At 36.3% G+C, this 17566-nt stretch overlaps 1 protein-coding gene across 2 annotated transcripts in view; it reads right to left on the reverse strand.

Annotated features, from left to right (window-relative positions):
* The window catches only part of FGF10 (fibroblast growth factor 10), a 66341-nt gene that overhangs the window by 46393 nt on the left and 2382 nt on the right, over nucleotides 1–17566 (reverse strand). The window lies entirely within an intron of this gene.

Genomic DNA, 17566 nt, shown 5'->3' on the forward strand with positions numbered 1-17566 from the left:
AAAAAAAAAAAAAGCACATTGTCCTCATCCCTCCTCAACATGGAAGTTAGAGACCACTATGAGTTATATTCAGTGCAAATACACAGCCACATAAAGCACACTGTTTACTAAAGTGCTTTTCTAAACACAAATATGTATTTTCTATAAAAGATACAACTTCTTGAAAAACATCCTGGTCCCTCAGCTTGAACCATATCCAGAACTTATGGCAGTTGTCTTGTTGCTCCAGAAAAATGTCAGGAGGAGAAAACAAACATATTTCTTAATGTTTGCCTTAAGACCATTGATAAATAAAATGAAATGAAGCCAAGGAAGTAAAGATACAGCTTTGCTTCTACACTTCTCCATGTATAAAAAAAAAAAAAAAAGAAGATGATAAACTGTGGACAGGTTTCTGCATGGAAACTAAGAGTTCTGTGCACAGTATTAGGTCCCATTATTAGTGGTATGCCCCCTAGTCCTCTTGCTTTTCTAATTCAATGATTCAATACCTCTTAGAGACCGAAGCTACCTAAGGACTGGCAGGAAATCTCTATTCCTTCAGTTGTACAGAAATCAGTAGCTTGAGCCTCAGACATCATCTAAGACATTTAATGGGCAATCAGATTGCTTGCCTGGTGTCAGGACTTGGACAAAAGCCAGTGCAAAACATAATTTAATCACTCTTTGTGTTTAGCTTAATTCTAGTGATGAGTCTGATTATTTGAAAAGAATATTAGAACTCTCTTCTCATCTTTTATCTATTTACTCTCCAATTCCTTTCTTATTCTGAAGCTATATATAGAAGTATATATATTCTGAAGTATATATAGAAGTTTTATGACCAACCATTAGTTCATTTGAAAGTATGACTTTTCATTCATTTTGTTTTCCCATAGAAATAATGGGTTTCAACAAGATTTTCAATTTAACTTTCTAAAACTTATCATAATTTTTATTATACTTTTAAAAAGAAAAAAAAATGTTTCTAATTTAAACTCACTACAGCAAAAATAAATTTCAATTTTTGGCAGTTTAAAAAATATATTTTAAATTAATTTCCGTAAAATGTTGTGTTTAATATAAACTGATATTATTCTGGACTTTGATTTTATAGGAGAATCTGTTTCAATATTTCATATTCACTCTGAATGGTAAATACTTTCGCTTTTCAACATCTTTCAGAAAGTGGGAAAAATGAATTCCTCCCCTAAAAAACTCATAAACCAATTCCCCACTTCTAAATTTAAAAAGAGGCCTTCTGTGCCAAATCATTGAGAATAAAACACTATGTGATAAATTGCTTCAATTCATCTTCACCTGTATCAGCTCTATTCTGACCATCACTCTTAATGGAGGACTTCAAAATTTCCAACATACTGTTAAATATATTGTAAGCTAGCTCCATTTCTATTCTTACATTTCTTTTATTTATTGGGCAGAGAGTGGCATTTGCCATGTGACAGGTGTAAGGTCTGTTTGGGGGGTTTGTTAGTTTTGGCAATATTAGAATTCTACTAAAATTAGAATACTAGAATTACTACTCATTTCCTCTGGCATTGAGAACTTAACAGTGTGAGTCCTGAGCACTGAGGGCAGAACCTGGCCTGGGACATGGCATGCAATTTTGGTTTAAGACCAGACACCTAGAAACAGTTCTACAAGACAGGAAAATGAAAGCATTATCCTACAAGAAAAAGGCATGTCTACACAGAACCATCCAGGTTGGTTCTTTGTAATCCAGAAAAGAAACACTTCAAACTAAGCTGCCTTAGTAAAGATACTAAACTTGGAAAGCAAGGCAGATATGCTTTCAGGGTACAACGCATGAATTAACATGATCCACTAAGATGCATAGCTTATCCATGTGGATTTAGCTACAGTACTTCATGGCCAGGACCAGCAGGAAAATAGTGAGGGTATTTCTCAGCACACTGGGCTCTTTTTAGCAATGAACTTTACTTATAAAGTTTAGCAGAGGAAAAAAAAGAACGTATATCAGCTTTAGAGAAGAAGAGGCAGTGAAGGAACCTGCCTTCCTTCAAGCGTAGGAGGAGTAGCACTGACTATGAATGTATCCTGACTGAAAATAAGAACTAATTGTAACATGTAAAGCAGTGAGATTGTGCAACAGCCTTTAACAAAAGAGTATGATGAGAAGAACCTATATGTTATTAATTGAACTTAGGAAGATTCTGAACAAATTTATATGGCAAGTACTAGTGATAACAGGAACCATAGTAGAATTCCCAAGAGTTTTTTTTTTTTTTTTTTTTTTTTTTTTTTTTTAAATCCTGTGCCTTTACAAATTTTTAATTAATAGATACACACTGACCAAGTGTAACAAATGCCCATGGTAAGGCTGTGCATGCAGTAGAATCCTCACTCATCAAAAGCCATGCAACAATGCTGGCTGAAACTTGATCCCGGAACACTGGCCTGTTCAACCACTTTTAAAGCATTCCACCAAAAGCTGATGTAAAAAGGATGCCAGAGAAAGATGAGTACAGATTTTTTTTTTAATTATTTTTTTTTTTCTGGTACCGTAAACTTACTGGTTACATATTACATGTCTTTGCAGGACTTCCCTGTTCTAGGCCAAAAGCCACATAACTACTCCTTGCCTACCTACATCTCTCAAACTGCCAAAACCTTGATGTTGGTAAGTTGGAGAAACCACCTGGAAGTGCCCATCCTGCGAATGAGTTAGTGTTCAGGAGGGGTAGCAAATACTTTTCTGATACCATTCACAGACTACTTTTTCACAGAAACTGTCTGCTGAAGCTATTCAGTAAGAACAGTTCCAGTATTAGTGTTTTAGCTTTGAAGTTTATGCAGAAAAATAAAAGACAGAGCTTCTAAGGTAGATGCAGGGCACAAAAAAAGATGAGGAGTTTATCATGCAATTTCAGAGTGCTTCTGCTTCCCCACTGGTTATTCTGCAGCTTGAAGAACAAAGAATTCTGTTTTAATTTCCTTTTCCCTTTTATCCCACAAATGACCTTCTCCTTTGGCTACTTCAGCCTTCCGCAAAGTCGACATCTGTAACCTTTTCCAGGATTGGCACAACCCATAAAATCTCTTGGAATTTTCTCCTGGACTAGGTTCTAAGGTGGTACTATTACTTTTATAAGGTGCTGAAATGATACTCTTGATAGAAATTGAAATCCCGGTGTGAAAAAATTGGCTATTTTGCATTGTCTATTTGAAGAAAATATGAGGAATGCATAACTGAGATCCTGGACTGCTGCGTTTAGGTACAGGGTCAAAACTCCATCCTCTTTGTTGAAAGTCTAAATGATTTTGGTGATTTTTTATCGAATGACACTCCTGTTAGGACTCCTTTTACTTTTTTTTCATTCTAAAGCATCCTGGTTCTCTGGTATGAATCATGAAGTCAGTCTTGATGTGATTGCATGTCCTATCTCTCTCAGTGTCAATATTGGATATTTCAAAGTAATGAAAACCTCTACTATAAAATCCTTCCTGTCTATGCCTTGATGAAGTCTGATCTCAGTGTCACTAGACACTTTTTGATTTCAGGTGTTGAGAAATCCAGAAATTCCAGTATCGCTGATTTCAGTAGGAGTGAAAACATTTTATCCTGCACTGGCAGAAAAACCTCCTGTCTCTAGCTGCTTGTCACCAATCCCAGACAGAGCTTTGTTGATCTCCAAAAATTCCACTGGACACACTTGCTTTAGATAATATCTTTTAAGCCAGTAAAGTTAAACTGGGTGATTTCTGGGTGATTTTGCATGATGGAAGCTACGGAATGCTCACATGAGCTGAAGAGATTTAGTAAACTCCAGCAAAGCAATTATAACAAATTGCTGGAGGACTTCTCCTCTACTTCTAGAAGATGCCGCTCACAGCCTTAGGTTTCTGTGTCTTTGCAATTAACCACTCAAATCCCTGAATCCCTGCTTCCAATAGCCTCTTCATTTTTTAAAATATCAGACCAGTTCCTCCTGCCTTTCTGTAGGCAAGTTTCTTTTGTTCCTGGATGAATACCTTTTCTTCAGTTAAATCTCTTCAACACTAACTCTTCTGTAAAGTTCAACAACATGAGAAAGAAACAACATGAGAAAGAAACAATTAAAATTATGATTTTGGAATCCATATGCAAAATGCTGGCTTTCAGACTCTGCTCTCCTGACAGACTGTTATCAGCTTTCAGCTGTTATCAGTAGTGAATACTTATCAATACTTAAAATATTTATTTTTCATTGTAAAACAGAATAAGCTCCCAAACTGAGATCTTCCAAAGGACAGTTTACGGATTACCAACAGCTCCTAGCTTTACTCATTAAAGTCAACTTGTTTTCAAATATTTTCAGTTTTCCCATCTAGGGGAAAAGGTATACTTAGCAAGAGAAGCTACCTTACAATATCTCTGTTATTAGACAGTATTGTTTATCTGTTTTCAATCCCTTCTCTAAACTTTTTTTCTACTTTCTATATATTTAACTAGCATCAAAGTCATCATGTAATCTTTCATATGTATACATCTATGTTGGAGACATACGCTGCTGTACAAACTGAACAATTACACTTTACCCTTTAAATCCCATTTCTATTAAGAACATGAACATTATCCCTTGTGTTGTGAACACAAAATAAGGAACAGAGTAGAATTATCGGTCCATTATTTAGCATGGAATAAGCTTGAATAAAATTAAAATAGAAAAAATCCAAGTCTTTAAACATCCTGTCTCAATTTCTGTCTCTATGAAAAGAGGAAATAACATAGCTGTATTTCAAGATTTGGCTAGCTAATGTCTATAGAATGAAAAAGCCCAACACTGGACAGGAAGCCTAAGTTCTAAAGCATGGTATTTGTAGATTTTCTTTAACAAGTAAGAATTTTACTACTTGTTACTTTCATTTTTGTGATGAAAGCTTCTGGCCCTTGCTTTTCAAAAGTAAACATGGAGCTATTAGTCCAAGTATAGAAATATCACTACAGTAGAAGAGTCTTTTGGCCTAAAACAGGACTTTGTAATACTACAATTTTATGAAAAGTTCTTAGCAGTTGAAAAGTTCACCGTGCCATATCATTATTTTTGTTTAGAGGTATTTTAACTTTTTGTTCCTAATGGAAGCCAATTAGAAAAAGGGGGGCAAGAGGTTAGACATACATCTGGTCTCCCTATAGAGTTTTATCTTTTGCATGTTGCTGATGACTATTTGGAAGGATGGGCCCAAAGAAGAAAAACTTCTCCACCCTAACACTTGCATATTTTTCTGTTATGAAAAAGACTTCTATTTCTCATTTGACATATTAAATAGCTCTGCCTTAAAAACCTGTATTTTTCAACTTTGTGTTTAATTGTTAGATCCAAGAAAAAGGGTGAAGAAATAAGACAGATCTTGCTTGGGCTGACACTTTTTAAAACATAGGCTATAGCAGGCATGTCTCTCATTATATTTAAGTGAATTAGTCTGTTTCCTTTAAAACTAAGGGGGAAAAAAAGGGAGAGATTAACAAGCCACCAAGGGCCTGCTGTAAGATTTTGACACTTTTAGTGGCTTGTGACATATGACTTGTGAGTATAAGCTCTCCTTCAAAACCAGAAAACAAATCTACTATTTGGATGAGGAATAAAAAGAAAATAATAATAATAATAAAATCACAAACCAAGAAACTCTGCTGCTACAAGTTCATGTTAACTAGAAATTATTAGTAAGATATTTATTGGAATAAGAGAATGAGATAAGTTCTTTAACTGACTAAACTCTAAGATTATTATTAGATATCTAAAAGTTTCTAACATTTGCCATTCTCTGCTTGGGTAAAGCATATGCTATGGTCCATCTGGAAGCATTAATCTCACATGTCCTAATAATGAAATAATACAGATTTCTATTTATTCACAAGATGTTTCACAATGTGAGGGATCTTACATCATAAACTTGATAGAGCAAGCTCTTGGAGGTTCTTACAGCAATAAGTACTAGAGGATTAGATGTGAAAATTAGTAGAATTAATAGAAAATTAGTTCATTAGTAGTTACGGCCTTTACAGATTCTTTGGAAACTTAATCTTATGAAGTATATTAGTTGCATCATCATGCGATCTACTTTTGTATTATCAGTAGTGTCTGAGTGTACAACAGTAGTTTTGCACATAGAACAGCCGTAGCTTGGGACACAAAACACATCAATAAACGAAAAGGTCATGTATATGTTTATATTTGACTACCGTGAGAAACAGAAAGTCTGATGTGGCTGGTGGTCTTACAGTAAACTATATCTGAAAATGATTAGATCTCATGAACTGGGAGAAAAAAAGATTCTGAAACTACTAGCACAAGGTACTTAGATAAAAAGTCAACAACATTAATATTAAAATATGTCAGACTGGAGTTTACTCAAACACGAAAAATATGTTCCCATCCTTGTATGGACTTAATGAGAAGTGTCTGGTAACCTCAGCTATAACTTCTTGTACTGACCACAAGGCAACAGAAAGCAGTGAGATGTTTTCAGGTATTGTTTTTCCTGCTCATCATTACAGATATGTTTTGAGTCTGCATTGGTGTTTGAGCACAAATACACATATCCCTTACATCTGTTTCTCCATTTTCAAGGATTTTAAATGGTGATTAAGATTTAGAGGTCCCTGGACAAGAGAGGTAACATTTCCCCCATCAACAACTTTTTTTTTTTTTTTTTTTTTTTTACAACATTACTGAATTTAATAGATCAGACAACACTAAAGATCTTTCTCAATATAAGCACTACTATTTGCCTTATTAATTAATTAATTTATTTCATTTTGGACACAGCACTTATTATAATTTAGTTAGTATTGGATGACTAGACAGGGTTTGTTATGCCCTGAGTATGGTTGAAAACCAAAAAGGTTACATTTTGCTGACCTTTCTGATCTACTGTGTATATTAATAAAACCAGCAAAACCTAAAAGGAAAAAGTTTCACAGAAAAAGTATTATGGATATTTTACAATAGTGTTTGTCCCCAAATCCTCATCTTTGCAAAATGTTTCCTGTTTCATAAGCAGAATCAGCTGCAAGCAAGTCCACAAATGCATGTGTGGCAGAACTGAAGGAATAAAGCAAGCATGGTGAATTTTGAGCAAATCTGGATAATGCTTTGAGGAATTATTTGGTGTGTGGTCTGAGGCAAGAAGCCACAGAGAGGCGGAAGTTAATCTTATGTACTCCCCAGCTGCAGATATGTCTTTTTCAGAGCAGACTGCAGCAGGAGACACAGAAGAAATGACCAAGAGACCAGATTAATACCACATGAGCCAAGTGTCAGCCTCATTATATGTGTTTTCACTAGAGTTGAAAAGACTTTAACTTGGATGGCTGTCATTTCAAAGAGAAGTTGTGACATGTAAAAGTAACTGTAATAAATTAAACTGAAAGAATAATGCCTGTGACACCAAAGAGGAGATATCTATAATAAAAACAAAGATAGGAAAAGAAATAAAATAATAATAATAACAAAAATCTTATAGCTTTACTCCAAAACATAGGCAACATTTCAGAGAAACTAAGGCAGTGCCAAAACTGCATAATAGGACCAAATACGAAAATTATTAGGCAGAAATCATGCTCAAATTTCTTTGACTGGTAGGTTGAACAGTAAAAAGAAGGAAGTGAAATAAATCACTATTTTACTGTTTAATCATGGAAATGACATAGATCCTTGAGCTAAAACATCCTAATATTTAGACCTTTAAAATAACATCAAGGTTGATATCCCTTAAGATCATAATGGTCATGCAGCACAACTAGATCTCAGCTCAGCATGACAGAGGGGCAGATCCAATTTGTGTCTACACCCATGTATTTTCAGAAGCTATTTTGCCATTAACTTTTCTATTACACTATACAACAAGTTTGTTGAGTAACCTCGACAGTGCTTTCAAGAGAAGCTATGGAATGTTTCTTTTCCAGTGGAAACTTAAGTTTTTGCTGATCAAAGGACAAACACCTAAGTCTGCTGGAGCTAAGAAGTAGCTTATTCTTTCCCTTCCATAAAGAGGACAAAACTGCCCTTCCTATTCGTTATACCCAAACATTTCTGTAAAAAGAGAATCATTACCTTCCTGGTGGGCTTTTTTTTCTTTTCTTTTTTTCCCTGGCATTCATCACCATGTTACAGGTGTGTTTCATAAATAATGTGTTTTCATAACACCCTTGCTCATGGAAGAAGCATTACTACCTTGGTTTTATAAACAGCAAGGAGCCAAAGAGAGACTAGAAACAAATACATGTATAAATTTGGGGGTACAATGGACAAAAATCATATACAGGACCTGATATTTCACAATAGCTAACACTGTATGACACTTCACAAACTCAAGTTTTACTTCCTGTAGACTATCCTTGTGCCAAATTGTTCAGTCTTCTTCCCTTTCCCTTTGAAGTAAACAGATTCCTCCTCTGTGTTGTTTGGCTATCAGCTAGGGGAGCATGGAGAAATCAGAAAAGTCTCCCAGATCCCCCTTATGCCCTGCCTATCTTCATCTCTTGTGCTGAAGGATGAAGAACCTTTAGTTCTTCACATCTCCATGTCATTATTCCAGTCCATATGACTTTCAGCCTTGTTATGATTGAAAATTCCATCAAAGAATGTTTCTAAATTTTGCATGAAAATCTGATTCCTCAAAGAATGCTGGTGCTGGACCTTTTCTTCGAGCCAGTTTATTTGCAACCTTCAAGTAGTAGCTGTTCTGTAAAGTATATCATCCACCTGTAATGAATTTCCTCATCCCAAACCTCTTATAATGAGGTATTTTACACTTGTGTTACTAGTAGCAATCTTTCTGCATGTATGTCTATAATGATCTTAAAATGCTTTCAGCAATGTTTTCAGCAACATCACTGGGTTCGATCTTGTAGCTCCTTAATACACAAGTTTCTCCAGTTTTGAAGCAATCGGCAATCACTGTTCTTGACTGGTTTATGGAATAAGAGAAAAGAAAGTACCAAAAAGTACTACTAACTCCCATGAAATGTACAGAGTTTGGTTGCAATTCCCACCCTCAAAGTGATTTGCACACGTGAAACTGTGAGAGAAATGGCACATTTCTCCACATAGTACTTGGAGAAGAGATTCTGGTTAGTATTGTTCCCCTTTCCCTATCCTGCACTATCTCCCACAGTGTTTGGACTATAGGAAGCACTGTCATTGCCAGGATTGATAGATTGCTAGTCTGCATGATTTCACCATCTCCCTCCATCTTCCTTGGCCTATGACTGTGGCTGGCCACAAAGCAAAATTGAAGAGAAGCAGCAAAATTGCTTGAATTGAATCCATTCTGGGGCACAGAAAGGGCATGATTTGCAGCTCCCACTGCTAACTTTTGTAAATTTTGTTATGGCTCCTTAAGCAATTTAAACAGTGCATTGCCCTAAGAAGTGAGCTATTGTTTGTGTGAGCTCATGAGTTATTGGAAGCAGAGGTGATGCTGTTCTGTAAATAAAAAGGAATAGACATGACAATAAACGTTTCTATTCATAACAATTTGCATACTTGCACAGTATGTGCCTTCATCCAGTATCTTCACGTGTAAGGATAAAGCCTGAAATGATCATTTCCTTCTATTAGTTACATGTTGCTCACTTTCGGAGATATTTCTGTCAGGAGCAGATAAACTGCTAGTTGAAGAGCTTGGAATGTTTAGGGTGTCTCTTTGTACCTCAGAACACCTAGTGAAACTCAGTTTGTATGAATATTCTACTCCAATTTACACATGGTTGAGTCCCTTAACCAAATTATCTACTTCTGCCCCAGATACCCAGTAAAGATAGTAGCAAAACTGCATGTACCTCTTCCAGGACGAAATTATCGTTTCAGCTTCTGAAAAGCCAGGTGAACATCCAGATACAGACCTTGAAGCATACTAGTAACAAGTGGCCACCACTCAGCTCAGACACTCAGTCTCTTTCTGCTGTTTCTTTTCATGTTACCATTAGTTTTGGAGCTATGAATTTTCACTGAGCACACAATTAATCTCTGCATTGTGGTTACTAGCAATAGTGTTTTGACAAAGGAAAGGTGTCCTGTCATCAAGATATGGGCCATGTCTACCACATTGCTTTTCTTGAGAAAGGGGAGAAGGACATGGTGATATTAACTAAGGTTAAAGTTGCCAAAGGTTTTAGATTCTTCACATGGGTGGGAGAGGTACTTCCAGATCAACATGTTTTACCCTTTTTAATGTCTACCCCCCCTGGAAATCCATAGAGAAAAAATGATTATCTGGGAAATACACAGTGAACAAACCTTGTTCTGTTGAAGTCAAAGACAGTTTCAGTGAATATCAGGAGTCTTAGCATCTCCTATAATGTTGTTAAAAACTTTTGAAAATGTGGCACTAAAACTAGAGTCTTATAAAACCTACTTCCTGTTAAATACAGTCATCCTGTGTTCTTTCACAGAGCATATATTCCTATTGTCACTGTAGTAACAAACAGTTATTGGATGTATGAGCTTGTAACTATGTAACTACTTTAAATCTTAAAGATAAATTTACAAAAGATGATATACTTGATAACAGTAAACGTATAGTCATAAAAAATAACCTGTTCCTTTCCCCCAAAATTAAAACACTTAAAAGTCTAAGGATATATCGATGCCCTTCAGGTATATGTTTCTCATACCAAATTCAGTGGATAGTGAAAAACTAGCATAGTGAAAAAAAAAAACAAACAAACAAACCAAAACCCCAGTTTTTTTCTTCTTTAACACAGGTTTGTTTGTGGCTGCTTTTCTTACTCCCAAGGGCCAAGTATGATCACCTTTCTGCTTGCAAGTAGTCAACACTGATTTTGACACTAGGAATAACGCATACTACTAATCCTCTTGAAGAAGATAATCTGAAGAAGAGAATGCCAGAACACATACCAAATCATATCAACAGAACAGGGTTAGAGAAGATACAATGGAAGTGGGGGTAGCAGTGGGGAGATTTGATAACTCAACATTGATTGCACACTTTTAAAATAATTCAATAGGTACCTTGATGAATTTGCAGGTTCATAGGTTCAGGAAGTGAGAAAACTGATGATGCAGTGAGATAAAATGGGGAAATTCAATGGCTTCACTACTGCCAGAATGGGTAGGCCATGTTCCTGTCTCCCATGTGTAACATATGGTACCCCTATTTCTTTCTTTCTTGTCATCCTTTCTAGTGTTGCTCTGGCACTCATCACATTTCCCTTCCCCTTCCTCTAATGCTGGCATGGTATCAATGATTTATTCCCAACCTCCACTTAGCACCACAACTTAATTGCAACTAAAGAGTATCCTGAATGCTTCCAAAATGCTTTAGTGTCCCCTCCCGAACTCCCACATACACTGACTGCAGCTTGCACAGATGTGCATTAGGAACCTGAAAGAAAATTTACATTCCCTTTATTTCTGTGCTATGTTTTGAATCTCTACTATCAGTAGCAGAAGAAGGAAGAAAAACTAGACCCGTCAGGTCCCCCATTTTCACCTCTGCTCCCTATGTAGGAGGAATCAGGAACTGCAAAAAACAACCAGCTTTGTCTTTCACATGTTTTCGACCATGAAAGGAACAGGCATCATATTGCTTTACTAAATCAAGGTTTATGAAAGATCCGATCTTTGTTTTTATATAAAATTTATGAGCACTCATGTTTATAGTATCTGTAGCCTTTTCCTCTCTTGCACAATATCAGAAATTGAAGAAGGGGGGTTGGGGTGGAAGGAATGAAACTTTTTGGTGTAATTTCAACATTTCCTTTTTCTTGAAAGTCAGCCTCAATGCGTGTGAAAATTCCTCTTTAACTGTAGAAGATATACACTACTGACAGATTATTTAGAGGTAAATGTGAAAGGGGACAGGCTAATAATTCTTTAGGCTAACTATAAAATATGGGAATGCTTTACAGCTGACACTGTGAGTATATCAACCCAGTAATTGGATGCACGTGTTAGTAGCAGTAAAAAGGCACTGTCCAGTTGTCCACCTTACATGGGAATCTACTTTGAGTGTATTCTTTGATTTACTGTTGCAATTAGAACTGAATGTTCAAAGAAAGAACACAAGTAACCCAATTTAAAAGCAAAGAGTGCCTTTAAAGCTATTATTTAGCGTGTGACCAGGCTTACTTGCAACCATTTAATTCCCCTGCAATTTCCATTTGTTGCACTGTACATATGAAGTAGCACAACCAGTTTTAATAATGCATTTAGCTAATGATTTAATATCTATCCAGTGCTTAAAATATAACTGATTTTTTTTTTCCTCATACACCTTCCCTTGAAGATATTCATTTTCTTCTTAAAAACAGAGATCTTTCCCATGCTGGATTTTCAAAACTTCATGTAACAGTGTTTCCTGTCTCCCATTTACTATGTAGTAAGAAATGTTTTACAACAAATTGGCTCTAGCAACAAAAACAATTAATACAGAGAGGAAAGGATCTTTTCAAGTCACAAAACTTATGCTTGCAGATACCATTATTAGTTCTTTGTGTTCAAGGTATCTGAACAATGAAAGGCTGCAAGATATGAAAGTATTGCATCAAAAGAAGTTGTTGAAGTACAGGAAGGATATTATTATTATTATTATTATTTTTAATAAATACATGCAATGAGACTAGTATATTTCTACCTACATAGTAACCAAGACACTTATATGTGGTCATATTACTCAAATGCATCCTCCATTTCTGATCTGATATTTAGCTTTCCTTAGCCCAAAGTAAGCAAAGCTTACTTCCATAGAGTCTCATCAAGCTGACAATGCTGATAAACCTTCAAACTATTTACGCTGTTCAAAGTGTCAGAAGTCACTACATGATAAACCACAGAACATTAGGATAAGACAGTTCAATGTCTTATGGCAACTGCAAGAAATAGTACCACAATGTGCAAACTGAAATGTCAACTCAGTGCTGTTTTGGGAAGGAAAGAACTCTAAGACCTTGATTCAGAAAACTTCAGAAAACTGAGAAAACAAACAAAAACAAGACATGAAGGAAGCATTAGAACGAGTCCAAGCTGACTGAATTATTTGTTGACACTATTGCTATCATCCAAATATCAGGCTTATGAATAAAAATGCAATACTGTTTAAAAAGATCATTTTTTTTTTTCTCCCCATTAAGAACCTTACCAATGTGATTTTATTACTCGATTACAGGAAAGGTCTGGAAACCTCCATGAGAGGAGATGTTGCTCTATGTTCATATAAGTACCCACTGTTTTTAACTTAAGACACACAGGTTAACAAGTTTTGCTAACAGGATGTTTTTTGCTTTTCTGGAATGAAAGGCTCTGTGGAAGAAATGAAAACTCCCCTATTGCAGAATCTGACTGAACTCCCATTTGAAGTGAAAAGACCCCTCTTCACACACACAGCTCAAAGACATATGAAAGTCATCTTTATTTCAAAACAGAGGATCTTATGCTATGAGTGAATGCATCCAAGATGTTTCAAAAGTGTAAGCAGATTCTATAGCACTCACTCAACTAACACCATCTTCAAGGGAAGTTTTGACTGAGCCATACCTGAGAATCATCCCATTAAATCAGCAGTATGGCATATCTGAGCCTGTATGCATCTTTCTCTCACTCTTCTGAGGTTTTAAGGACAAACTCTTAATTTCCCCAACTGTTTATTTATTTATTTATTTTTCTCCCCAAGAGGTTATAAGTTAGATTTATGAAGACAAAAAGACTTCTTACAACTGTATATTTTGAACAGATTTATGACAGGGCTACACTATCAGCATGGAGGGTCCACAAGGCAGAAATGCAGTAAGGATAACAGGAGAGTGTCATGTAGACATTAAATAGTACAATTCTTTCCACATTCATAAATCCTAAGTGCCTACGGTTGTACCCTGCTGGTTATAAATTATGTAACTGAGTTATGCAGGGGAAAAAAAAAAAAAAAAAGAAACCTGGAGTGAGAAGTCATCTCCATAAAAACACAAATTTCATATTAAAGAAAAAGGAAAACAAGATTCAACTTACTTCACTGAGACAGCATTATTTATTATTTTAAGTCATTTTAATTGGTAACAAAATAAAATATCTCTTATAGAGTAAAACAACAAAACACATATGACTACTAATCAGTCTTTAGAAAAATAGAGAAAAGTCCTCACATTAATTTGAGGAATTGATAAACCCAAACAGCTAGTTTAACCATGTCCAGAAGCAAAAGAAGGTATTTTACCAAGTATTCTAATCTGTTTTGAACTGTACATCTGAGATTAATGTACCAACAAAGCTTTGAGGTATACCAAAAAAAAAAAAAAAAGAAAAAAGAGTATCAAACTGAGTATACTTAATTGGAACACTTTTGATGTGTGTGTACACAATCCAATATATACTACAAACCTGTATTTACATGTCATGCATACACTTAAAATCCTCATTAGCAATGTTCAGCATTTCTAGCAATTAGTCATTGTCTACAATCTTTTGGCCTACAGAGCAAGCCTTGAAACTGTCTTGCTATTATTCATTATATTGCTAATCTAATCCCACACTGACTATAGCAAAACGAAAGACTGCCAAGGACTTCAGGAGATACTAAAGCCATTCATAAAAGATAATTGCATACTCAGGGGAAAAGCCTGGAGTAGGTTAGCTTGTGAGCAGTAGCTAATTATTTCTTGCTAGCTCTCTCAGTGAAAACACTTGTTCTGCAACTGTGCTTTTGCACTGTTTGGATTAATCCACTTCGGATGCTCAGAAGGCCATTTAATAGCCTCCCACCTGGTGTAAGACCCTTTAGCTTTGCTTGAGCCAAATTAGTCCACAGAGCTGAGGACCCAGCCCCTTGTCTACCTACTTTGAGCAGAGGTGACACCAGACAGTGTCTGTGCCGCCATCTACCGTAGGTTTTGCATAGCACTGCTTGGTCCAAAACTCGCAGGAATCGATCTGGTAATTCTTCCCCCTAATGGGCAGTCTCAATGACATGGACTACACTCCCCAAATATCTACCTGAATTTTTTACCCTGTAATCCTCGCTCAGGCAGAACTCCCACTACGGACTGCATGTTAGCTGCTGCTAGTTAACCATTGCTTATTGTGTTACCACTCTTCACCTACTACAATCTGTGCTGTAAATTTGAAGCCCATGTGCTTCTTAGCACTATTTATGGTTGCCTTAAAAGTCGATTAAAAATAATATAACACTCAATAATATGTCCAAATTTCCTAGATGCAGTTTATCACAAGTATCATGCAGCCCACTGAATGACGACCATATTATATCATGCAGCCTAGTGCATGACGACCATTAAACCCAAAGATTAACCATCTTCAAGAAAGCTTTCTAGGTGCAAATCGGGTAAGAATCTGCACCATGCAGTTCTCTCCAAGTTTACATATGGCTAAAGCTATTGTTGGTCATCCCAGATGTCAAGTTACAGCAATTTACTTTTTTAAATTACACTTTAGAGGTGTTTCCCCCCCCACCAAAATACTTAAGACTCCAGAAAGCAGCACAGCTGTCCTTGTTCATATACACAAATGATCCTACCAAGGAAAGGGATTTCACAGCTGTGGTGCTGAGGGACATGAGGGACAAACTATCACTAAAATGTTACTCTTTGAGAACAAAACTCCAGTTGCAAGGAACAATAAAACCAGACCTAAAAAGCATCCTGCTTTTACCTGGAGATACACACACTCCATTTCTCCTAAATGCTGCAAGTTCTCCTAGCTTCCTGACAGTGTGTTCAGAAGCCACCTCTGTTACCATTACCCTATAGGTAGAGAAAGGCTGATGGAAAAGTTCCAAGCAATCAAGTCGGAAAACATGCCAAAGTAAACTTTTATTTAGTGCACTTTACACAATATTTATAGAGCAAATCTAAGGATGCCGTTTGAGCCATTTTAAAGGCTGGGGACTAAGTTCTATTTTCTGAATGTTTATTCTGACTTTCTCCAACTGTTCTTCTTACTTGACAGTACTTAATTGGCAGTCAGCCATGAAAGCTGTTGTCTAATTACACAACATATCATGATCTTAGAGCCCTACAGATAAGGCTTTACTGCAGCATAAATGGACTTTAAACATTAGCATATGAGAAAAAGAAAATTAGCCCCCAAATTAGATTTCAAACAAAGTCTTGTGTGTCAATAGTAACTGTTATTTGTTTAGGAAAGCGTGATTTTGAAGGAGGAACTTCTATTAAATAGCCTTTAACATTAAACAGGCTACAATTTAGTGGGTTGGCTGGCTAACCCCTTATGCATGGCAGAAATTTGTTCACATGTAATTACACATTTTAGACTATCTTAATGATACCACATATTTGCATGGAATCAGTCCAGCTGGAGATTATGGCAGCACTCTGATTACACAGCTACATGGAAGTGATGAAAAGCACAGATTTTGTGAATCACTTGCAACATTTTGCTACAGACACCCTTGAAATTAAGACATGGTAACTGTCTACATGAATGGTCTCAGCTTATGTGCAGAAAACACAATTTCACACTGCAAGTTATAGTGAGTGTTAGAGGAAGATATAACTGTTTGACTTGTCTTCTACTAGCTAAAGTGTAATCATCTTGTGTTTAAAGATATTGTTGTATCACACTGTGGGGTCAGCAAGTTACATGCCCTAGGACGATGGGAGTCTTTTCTTCACTACTTGTAAACTTGAAAGACAGGATACATCTATGTGTAACACAACCATTGGTTTGCATTTATATGAAAACATAACAAAACAAAACACAACATTCTTCACCCCTTATGTAGATATTCTGCAGTTGTGAAGAATAGCCAGGACATCACCCAGAATGCCTGTTCTCTTTCTGGTACACTGTCTAGAACTCTAGGAAAAAGGAATCACATCCCAGAATTACAGGGAGTTGTTCATGCACATAGATCAAGAGTAGAAAGATGTATATGTACATTGCAGATTATGCTACCTCTTCTTCAGAAACTCATGCATGTGTGCAACTTTACTCACTAAACAATTCTGCAGGCTAAGTAGGGCTGCTCAGATGAGCATTTGCTTCTCTGAATATACTGTTGTCAATTCGGCCCCTTACAGACTGTGCTGCAGGAATATTCTACACAGCATGGCTCTGTGTTTTCAGTGATGCACACGTTTGCAGAATCCAGTTTGAGGGGAATCACGCTATCCTCTGCAAATACAAATTATCAAAGAAATACAGGGCTAGGACCTAGTTCCACACACACCCATTCAAGTGAAACCTTCATCAGATCTTTCTTTCAAGAATTTGGCTTCCTATGAAATATAAAAGGGAAATGGTAAGATTTGGCTGCCTTGATATCTAAAGCCTTTACAAACATTAAGCATATGACAGAGTATGAATGTGCCAGGTGGAGCAAGTGAAACAGTGACATGATACATCAGCTCTCTCCTCCCTGCTTGTACGCCTGTATTATGGGTATTTAATAGAAATACAGTGGAATTAACAGTAATGCCTCTCATACAGCAGGGCAACCTGCTGAAATATTCCATACTTTACACATTAGCTAACAGGGGAGCTACTTAAGTCACTTTAAGTTGTTTTAAATTAACGGGAAATTTATCTTCAGGTTTTTCTGTATTTATGAAAAACAACCCAAGAACCAA

The sequence above is a fragment of the Anas platyrhynchos genome, chromosome Z, assembly GCF_047663525.1.
Source record: "Anas platyrhynchos isolate ZD024472 breed Pekin duck chromosome Z, IASCAAS_PekinDuck_T2T, whole genome shotgun sequence".
Taxonomy (NCBI): Eukaryota; Metazoa; Chordata; class Aves; order Anseriformes; family Anatidae; genus Anas; species Anas platyrhynchos.